Consider the following 8,292-nt stretch of genomic DNA (forward strand, 5'->3'; position numbering starts at 1 on the left):
GCTAACCGGATACTAAATCGAGTATCCCATCTCAAAACACAATCCATTCCATATGAAAAATGGAAAGGAAGGAAGCCCAACTTGAATTATTTTAAAGTGTGGGGGTGTTTGGCAAAAGTGTAAGTTCCTAAACCCAAAAGAGTAAAAATAGGACCGAAAACCGTTGATTGTGTTTTCATAGGATATGCGATCAATAGTAAAGCATATCGATTCTGGTTTATAAATCAGAAAATTCCGACATTCATAATAATATGGTTATAGAATCAGATAATTCTGAGTTCTTTAAAAATATATATCCGTATAAAAAGGAATGTGAGTCGATTGGTAAAGGATCTAAATGACCTCGGGAAGAAACAAAAGAAAGTACATTTAATTAGGAGGATCTAAGACGTAGTAAACGTCAAAGAACGTCTACTTCATTTGGACCAGATTTTGTGACTTTCTTATTGGAAAATGAGCCTCGAACATTTAAAGAAGCTATGTCTTCTTCGGAATTGGATTATGCTCGTGTGTTTGGATGCTTAATGTATATCATGAATTATACACGACCAAATATAGCTTGTGCTATAAGTAAATTGAGTCGAATAACGAGCAATCCAGGTCAATCTCATTGGATGGCAATGATTCCGAAGAAGACAGAGCTTCTTTAAATGTTGGAGGCTCATTTTCCAATAAGAAAGTCACAAAATCTGGTCCAAATGAAGTAAACGTTCTTTGACGTTTACTACGTCTTGGATCCTCCTGATTAAATGTACTTTCTTTTGTTTCTTCCCGAGGTCGTTTAGATCCTTCACCAATCGACTCACATTCCTTTTTATACGGATATATATATTTTCAAAGAACTCAGCATTATCTGATTCTATAACCATAATATTATAATATTATGAATGTCGGATTTTCTGATTTATGAACCAGAAATCGATATGCTTTACTATTGATCGCATATCCTATGAAAACACAATCAACGGTTTTCAGTCCTATTTTTACTCTTTTGGGTTTTGGAACTTGCACTTTTGCCAAACACCCCCACACTTTAAAATAATTCAAGTTGGGCTTCCTTCCTTTCCATTTTTCATATGGAATGGATTGTGTTTTGCTATGGGATACTAGATTTAGTATCCGGTTAGCCGTAAGAACGGCTCCCCCCCACAAGTTCTGTGACAAACCAGAACTTATCAACAATGCGTTCATCATCTCCTTTATTGAACGATTCTTTCTTTCCGCAATCCCATTGGATTGGGGCGTGTAAAGGGCCGTTGTTTGATAAATAATTCCATATTCTAAACATATTTCTTCAAAATGAGATTCATATTCACCACCCCTATCACTTTTTATCATTTTGATTTTCTTGTTAAGTTGCGTTTCAACTTCATTTTTGTATTGCCTAAATGCGTTTATTGCTTCATCATTACTATTAAGTAAGTAAACATAGCAATATCGAGTATTGTCGTCAATAAAAGTTATGAAATACTTCTTTCCACCGCGAGATGGTATTGATTTCATGTCGCAAATATCTGTGTGAATTAAGTCTAAAGGATTTGAATTCCTTTCAACTGAGTTATAAGGATATTTAACATATTTAGATTCCACACATATTTGACATTTTGATTTGTCGCATTCAAACATAGGCAATACTTCCAAGTTAATCATTTTCCGCAAGATTTTATAATTGACATGACCCAAACGTATATGCCATAATTCATTTGACTCAAAGAAGTAAGAAGAAGCTGAAATTTTATTATTGTTCTCAACAACCATTACATTCAGCTTGAAAAGGCCCTCAGTGAGGTAACCTTTTCCTACAAACATCTCATTCTTACTTATTACAGCCTTATCGGATACAAAAACACACTTAAACCCGTTCTTAACAAGAAGTCCAGCAGAAACCTAGTTCTTTCTAATCTCTGGAACATGAAGGACGTTGTTCAAAGTCACCACCTTACCAGAAGTCATTTTCAGAAATATCTTCCCACATCCTTCAATTTTGGCCGTTGCAGAATTTCTCATAGAAAGCGTCTCTTCGGGTCCAACAGGAGCATATGTAGCAAACGCTTCTCTAACAGCACAAACATGGCGAGTGGTTCCAGAATCAATCCACCACTCCTTAGGATTTCCCACCAGGTTGCATTCAGAAAGCATAGCACACAAGTCATCAACATCTTCGTGCTTTTCAACCATGTTTGTTTGACCCTTCTTCTTGTCTTTCTTTGGAGCACGACAATCTGCAGATTTTTGTTCAGCTTTTCCACAGTTGTAGCAATTTCCGTTGAACCGCTTCTTGCTTGGGTTGCTTTTCGATCCATAAGCCTTCTTCCTCTTTCTATTATTTTGAGGAGTATCCTCAAAAATGTTTGCTCCCATTATTGTTAAGTTTCCACGGCCTTTCTTTTCGGCAGCTTTGTTGTCCTCTTTGATTCTCAACCGAACAATGAGATCTTCAAGGGATATCTCCTTGCGTTTGTGTTTCATGTAGTTTTTGAAGTCCTTCCACAAAGGAGGCAACTTCTCAATCATCGTTGCAACTTGGAATGATTCATTGATGACAAGACCTTCAATGAAAATTCTGTTAGTAAAAACAATATAATTAATATTTTTAGTATTAATTTGACTTATACCTTCAGCAAGGAGATCGTGAATAATCATTTGCAATTCCTGGACTTGGGTAATAACAGACTTGCTATCTACAATTTTGTAGTCCAAAAATTTAGCGGCAACGAATTTCTTTAACCCGGCATCTTTCGTTTTGTATTTCCTTTCAAGCGCTATCCACAGTTGTTTTGACGTCTCCACATTACTATAGATGTTATACAGATCGTCCTCCGGTTCGTTAAGAATGTAATTCTTGCATAGAAAATCAGAATGCTCCCACACCTCAGTCACGAAAAAGCGTTCATTTTCTGGAGTTTCGTCTGGCAGAACAGGAACGTCTTCCTTAATGAACTTCTGCAGACTTAAAGTCGTCAAGTAGAAGAACATCTTCTGCTGCCATTGCTTGAAATCAATCCCGGAAAATTTTCAGAGATTTTTTATCGGTGCCAATGCCGGTGTTGTTCGGCTTGTCGATGCATTGACAGTTACCATAGGAACAGTCTGGTTCCCGTTGTCATTCGTCATTTCTGTAAAAGAATGACACAAACAAACGTTAAAATCACGTAGATTTTAATCTCCAATGGAGTAGAAAACCACAAAGGTTTTAGTCTCCAGAACAGTGAGTATAATACAAATACAGAAAATTTTAAATTCCTTAAGCTTGATAGTAAGCTTTTCTGTAAAAGAATTCTGGAGAAGATAAAATAACATATAAACAGAAATGTAAAAGAAACATAATTTAATCCGTGCCCACTAAATTTCCAGTGTTTCCTTAAGAAATTTAATCCCCTCCTATTACCCAAGGTTATGGATTATTTCCTCCCAGGATAGAACGAATTACACACTGGTGTAGCGGTACTTCAAACCCCAGTGTTTCAGCGAACACAAAGATCGATATCAAATCGCACTTACTGGTGCTTTCTTTATAGTTAAAACAATGCAGAAGAAAGGAGGAGAACTTAGAAATTCATTTTTTATTTTTTTTAAATCTGAGAGAATAGGCTTGTATTTATAGCCAATGTTGAGCTTAAACCGAAGAGGTGTGACTCTTCAAAACTGAAGAGGTGCAACTATTCAGAAGGGTTGTTTGTGTAAAATGGACATAATGTAAATGACTTTTACAAAAACTGAAAAGTTATATAATGTTCCGTTAGATTTAATATTAATTTTTCGTTTACAAGAAAAACGAATATTTAATAACATTTCTGTTAATATTTACTATTAACAAATAAATTTGGTCCAAATCCGAATAAATCTAAATTTGAATCTGAAGCCAAAGCCGAGCCGAGCGAGTGACAACGATGACGCGAGACTTGCCTTCTTTTTAACTCTTTAAGAGCTAGAAGTCAAGCAATTGTATATATACCCATCAAAACCTTTTCCTCTTCCAATATGGGACAATGTCCCTTTGTCAAGGAGGGAAACTCAAATATTTTTAATTTCACTCCATTTCCCATTTACCCTCTTTTAAGCTACATTTAAGCTTTAAACCCCAACAGGTGTAGCAAGCTGCTTTTGTCAACATTGTAGTAGGTTCCATAGCTTGTCTGAATTTGATGAAACGAAGAGAAGCTGTCGCAGGAGGCTCTCTGATCACAATGCACGGCGCCGCAAACCACAGCAGGAAACCATCCAGCTCAACTCGGCAAGGCTTTCTTCATTGTTTTATGATAGCAGGCAACCTATGAATCTTGTGCCCGAGAGCAAACCAAAACTACAAAAGCTATGTAAATTTACATATTTTTTATTATAAGCCAAATAAAATCCTAGCTCTTGAATCCAATGCCGTTGATCTCAAATTAGTATACATTAATCTTGCAAGAATAAAGAAATAGGAAAACATCAATATTTCTATTTTAGCGGCCAATTGGTAATCACGAACTCTGGCCATAAAAGCTGGAGCAACATGGGCAATCAACCTTTTCTTAAATATTTTAGGCCTTTTGCTCTTTGCAATTGCTCCTCGTAAATGGAGCGACATTATCTGTGAGAATTAGACCTCAACTAGCTTAGAATTGTTATTGTTGTGGAAACTAGTGATTCAAATGAGTGAAAATGTAAGATAGAAGAAATACCTTCCTGAGGAGAATGGCAATGTCAGCTTGAGAGTCTTCAATGGACTGGCTACCACACTCTGTACACCTGACATTGTGGCTGATATTTCTTGCTCTTGCCTCTACCACCCTCTCCTTCTTCACCTGATCCTCTTCCCCCTCCATAGATAGTCTTCAGATAAGTTAAGCTTTCCTCTCAACACCAGAATTTCCCACGAAAGCTGCAAACAAGTTATGGAGAAACCAACTAAATACTTAATCCAAGACGTCTAACACCTAAATTTTCAGCGAAGCATTTCATCGAACAACTCACATGCAAATACCCGGCTACACCACAACCGCACACTTATGGAGACATAGTTTTCCTCGGGTTGAAACCAACCATGTATAATAGAAAAAGTAGCGACGTGAATAAACAGGGAGTGAAGGGAAGAATGCTTTAGAATTCTGATACCTTTGCGGAGGAGTCACTTCCAATATGCGATAACAGCTATGAGCAAACTCACAAGCCAAGGAACTACTATTCGAGATTATCACAGACCAGGCCTATTAGAATATATGGGCCTATGAGAAATAACTGAGCCCAATAAATTACCCCTTTCGCTCAATACTTTTGGGGTGAAATTCAAAAATAACCAGATTTACGAGTGGTAATTGAAAAATAGTCATGGTTTCAAAAGTAATCTAAATTTAGCCATTTTTCATGTAAAGATAAATCTGAATGAATACACTATTCAAAATCCGGAAAATATTGCTGGAACTTCAATATATTATGTCGGAACTCCAGTATATGGTCCAGCATAATATGCTAGAAGTTCATACACAGGTGCTCCAATCTCTAGTATATTATGCTGGAATTTTCCGTGTGTTGGAGTTCCAACATATTATGCTGGAAGTTCATACACAGGTGCACCAATTTTCAATATATTATGCTGGAACTTTTCGTGTTGCAGCAAAATAATGGCTATTTTTCAATGACTTTACAAAAGCTGGCTATTTTTCAATTACCAATCCAAAAACTGGTTAACCCGTGCTATTTTCACATAAGTCAGGAGAAAGCCCGAAAGACTCGCACTACGCAGCTGCGGTTAGTGGATATATACTGTAAATAAATAAATTAAGTATGGGAAAAGTAGATCGCAGATCCTAAATTTTTATAACTATATTTATTATTTAGTTTTTAATTTCTAAAATTAAATTATTTTATTTGATGTAAATATTGGAAGTATAAATATTTACTCTAGAGTATAGGGCACCTTTTATTTTCTTTGTAAAACGAGCAGACAAACATGACTTGGTGTGTTAGCAATCCATGCACATATAAAAGCACACTTGTCTCCATCTCTTCACTTTCTAAAATACATCTCTTCTCATGTTATTCTACCGGTTGTAGGTTATTTGTCAAACAAAAGAAAGAAAAATATTGTTTAAAAGGGTTTAGAGTATGGGTGTTTAACGGGCGGGCTGGGACGGGTTGGACACAAAAAACATCAGCCCGTCCCTTTAATATTACGGGCTGAGTTAGCGGACTGTACTTTTTCAGGGTTTTTTTTGTCCGTCCGGGTTCGGGCTTAGCGGGTTGTTAGCGGGCTGTGAATTTTTTTTTTTTAAGTAAATTTTATTTTTCTTGTTCAATGTTATTGATACTTAAGTGTTTGCAAACTTTTAAGGCTTAGAATTAAACTTTGAAGTTTAAAATTTGAAATTTGAAATTTGAATTTTATAATTTTAAAATTAAAATTTGAAAGTAAGTGGCTACAAAAAATTATTTAATAAGACCAATAGGCAATATGTAAGGATCAAACTCCGAAGACTTTCATTTGATATTTTTATTGAATAATATATAATACTTCAAATTAAGTTGCAAGTTCTTTTTTGATTTTGTTATTTTTGAACTTGCAAATTAAAAGTTTACAACAATTATATAAAAAAAAGAAAAGAAATAGTACATCACATGCTTTGCATCATTTTTGTTAGTTCATCCATGTCAACATGAGGTTCTTGGTTTCCGGCATTGGTTGAATCAGAACTATAAACCATTATATCTCCAATTTCTTGGTCCTCCACTTCATCTACCTCGTCACGCCCTTGATTTTGTCGTTCTGATCTTATCCAATCTCTGAAGCACACTAGAATTTTCAAAGCGTTGCTACCCAATGAATGACGGGTTTCTCTTAGTTGCTGTCTTGCTTGGCTAAATGCGCTCTCTGATGCGACTGTTAAAATCGGCACATTTAGCACGTCTCGAGCCATGGTCGAAAGAACAAGAAATTGATTTGAGTTGCTCCTCCACCAACCCAGTGGTAGAAATTTCTTTGTGCGGGGCTCTGCTAACTTTTGCAAGTAGAATTGAAGTTCGTCAATATTCCTACTACTGGTTTGTTGATGCTCCCCTATAATCTTCAACACCATCATTATCATCCAAAGCACTGGTCCCAAATGTTGAAACTGAACTTGAAGGAATATTTGCATCTACAACAGAAGAAGCATCAACAATGTTAGCATAATAATTATATAATGTTTCTAAATATTTTTGTAGATCAAAAATACAAGTGTCAATATCAGGAGTTTCAGTTGGTCCAATATCCATATAAGAATATAAAACAATGATTAATTGGCGACAAGTGGCCATTTTGATAGAAGGGTTTAAAATAACACCAATTAGGTAAATAGGGAGAATTGGGTAAAAATATTTTTTAAACTTATCTAGCATAGATTCAACAACAGAAGTATATCCTTTTTTCTTCTTCAAATTATGTAGTAAAAGAGAAATTTCAGCAATATGAACTAAACCATTTGCAATATTAGGATAATAAGCTCCAGAAAACTCAAGTGTAGCCACATAAAATTTTTGTAAAAACTTTATAACATCTTCAATGACATCCCAAGTTCTAGATGTTAACAGACGGCTAGGATCGGTACAATGAGAATTAGCAACTTCAGTTATAGGCCTTCTATATTTATAACAACATTTTAAGAATAAATTAGTATAATTCCACCTAGTAACTATTTCTTCAGGCATGAGTCTTGATTTTAGTCCATAGTGTACATATTTTTCTTTAAATGCATTTAATCTAGCACTTCTATTATTTTCTTGAATTACACCAACAACTCTTCTAACTAAAGTGATATCATCTCTAAATAATTCAAGGCCACTCTTGAAGTCCCTCATAATCTACATTTAAATTTTCACGTGAACTTTCAGAAATATGTGTAAAGCTACTAGAAGAACAAGCACCACCTCTTGATCTTTTGAAAGTTTTCTTACTACCACCTCTACTAGTGCACGCTTTTTTGGCTGCTCTAAATATATCCATTATGTAAATTAAATTAATAATTGTAAATAATAAAATAAATATATACCAAATAAGAGGAAGATATAGAACAAGTGTACCGGGATTTCGGATGCCGCACTAAATTTGATATCAAAAACTAAACTTCAACTGATAGATCGATACTTGATAGTTGATACCACACTTCACTTGAATACTTGATATTTGATAATAATAATAATTTTGTAATAGCTAAACTAAATATTTGATGAAACTTGAAATAATAAGTAATTGAGAATTTAAGAACAATAATCAATAATATCAAGAGAGAATTAGAGTAGTAAGAGAGTGAATTGTGAGGAAAAATAAAGAAGAAG

Source organism: Nicotiana tomentosiformis, chromosome 3 (assembly GCF_000390325.3).
Source record: "Nicotiana tomentosiformis chromosome 3, ASM39032v3, whole genome shotgun sequence".
In the NCBI taxonomy this organism is placed as follows: domain Eukaryota; kingdom Viridiplantae; phylum Streptophyta; class Magnoliopsida; order Solanales; family Solanaceae; genus Nicotiana; species Nicotiana tomentosiformis.